Here is a 1,848-nt window from a genome sequence, read left to right as displayed (position 1 = left end):
CACTCGTTCTAGCCACAATTTTTGATCGTACCTTTCGCGTCGCGTCCGTGTGACGAGGTATATGGTAAATATGGTCCCCGAAATCAAGGCACTTCAAAAGGACAGAGAAATTACAGACTTCATCAGTTCAAAATCTACGCGGAAGAAACCTCTTGAGCCTCTCCTTTTTCAAAGTACAGGCAGAAAACTGAGAAAGATAAGGCTCCCTATGAGCTCGATTTAACTGTGACGTTTTGGCGAAACGGTGCTTTGAAGGAATTGATCGATAGAAGAAAGCTTCGTATGATCAACAACGGTGCCGGACTGGCAAGCATTCAAAAGTCCTTGACTTTCAACGGTTCACAAAACTGCCGGATTAAGCTTCTATCTAGGTGATAAAAAAGGCAAAAAGTGGTCATTTTCTTTCCAGCATTTGATGATATTTTCTCGACTATCAATTAAGCCGGAAAAAAATGAATGAATCAGCAACAACAAACCAAAGATTAAAATCATCAGTAGAGGCTTAATTGTTTTATATCAGTCACCCCTTTGCGATAAGTTGACATAAAGAATATCCACAACTTCAGTCGGCTCCTTTGGGGATCTAAAGCCACACCTTGAGTAGATGCTAGTAACATAGACCTGTTGACCAAAGCACGATTCAAAGAATCCCTAAAAATTCACGGCAATTTTTCCCTTTAATCAACAACAAAGCATTATTGTGTTAAAATCTGTCTGCTGCAATAGTACGACCTCCCGCATGGCAGCCCGATGCTCAACTAACTGAGCCACCGATGCGTGGTTAGTTTTACTCGGCCCCATGCGATCACATATACTTATATTAAACTCAGTCACGAGTATTTTTTAAGTTTCTCCCACAAAGAGATCCTTGTTTAAAAAAAAAAAGTTCGAATTGCATGATGCCAAGACAAACACCCAAAACAACGGGGTTTCATAGCAACAACACTCGGAGCTGGCTGACTAGCAACGCCCAAAGCCTGGAACTCACTGTTTAACAAGTAAAAAAAAAATCGTGCTGCTTGTGCGGTATGCATTTTAATTCATTTAATATCCGCCCTCTGCAAAACAACAATGTACGATTCAGATTTAGGTTTTGACCTACGGCAACATCGGCATACAAAAGCCAATCTCAGTGTCAATCAAGACGTCTGAGCTACCGTGCTACTTTTGTACTACTTTTGTAAAAACTATATTAATTGTCGTTGTGGTTGTTGTTGTTGTTGTTGTTGTTGTAGACATCTACTTTAACAGTGTTGCTAGCCGATGTAGTTGAAGGTTACGTCCCTTTCATTGTGCAACACAAACAAGATGGAATAATCCCGAAATAACTACAATATCGATGATTATTTTCAAGTAATGTTGTGGTTGGCGTTCTTGCCGTCGATGTTCTATCAGTCTGACCTATTCACCTGCGTCGGACATTGTAGATACCGCGACTTAATCCGCCAAGAGGGTGGGGAAATTCTAATTACGATGATGATGATTATTGTTGTTGATTCCAGATTTTAAATTGTGAAAGAGTATTTTACAGGTACAACCTGAATTTCGGAAAGAACAGCGCGTTTCCTTACGGAAGGATACAGAATATCTCAACTGCTAATTTGAGCGAATTGCGCTAAGGAATCATGACAGGCCCAACAGAACTTCCCACCCGTAACTTTATTAACACATCTAAGACCAAAGCCTGATTTTCGCATGTAAACAGTAGCATCAAATGGATTGAAAAGGTTAACTGGACCCCACATAGAACGAAACCTAAAAGCTGATTAAGAAAATATCCGATGAAGCCCTTTCGTCTCATGGAATCTTAGGTTATTAATTAAGTGCTTTTAAAAAACACCAGCTACC

At 40.0% G+C, this 1,848-nt stretch overlaps 1 long non-coding RNA gene across 1 annotated transcript in view; it reads right to left on the bottom strand.

Moving 5' to 3' along the window:
- The window catches only part of LOC138052467 (uncharacterized), a 2,760-nt gene extending 2,053 nt beyond the window's left edge, over window positions 1-707 (bottom strand). The window contains exon 1 of the long non-coding RNA XR_011133078.1: window positions 32-707. This is a non-coding gene — a long non-coding RNA (uncharacterized lncRNA). The remainder of the gene's footprint in view (window positions 1-31) is intronic.
- Window positions 708-1,848: the final 1,141 nt, after the last annotated feature.

The sequence above is a fragment of the Montipora capricornis genome, chromosome 6 (genome assembly GCF_036669925.1).
Source record: "Montipora capricornis isolate CH-2021 chromosome 6, ASM3666992v2, whole genome shotgun sequence".
NCBI lineage: Eukaryota > Metazoa > Cnidaria > Anthozoa > Scleractinia > Acroporidae > Montipora > Montipora capricornis.
Note: the sequence above shows the minus strand (reverse complement) of the source record. Positions and strands in the feature narration are given on the sequence as shown.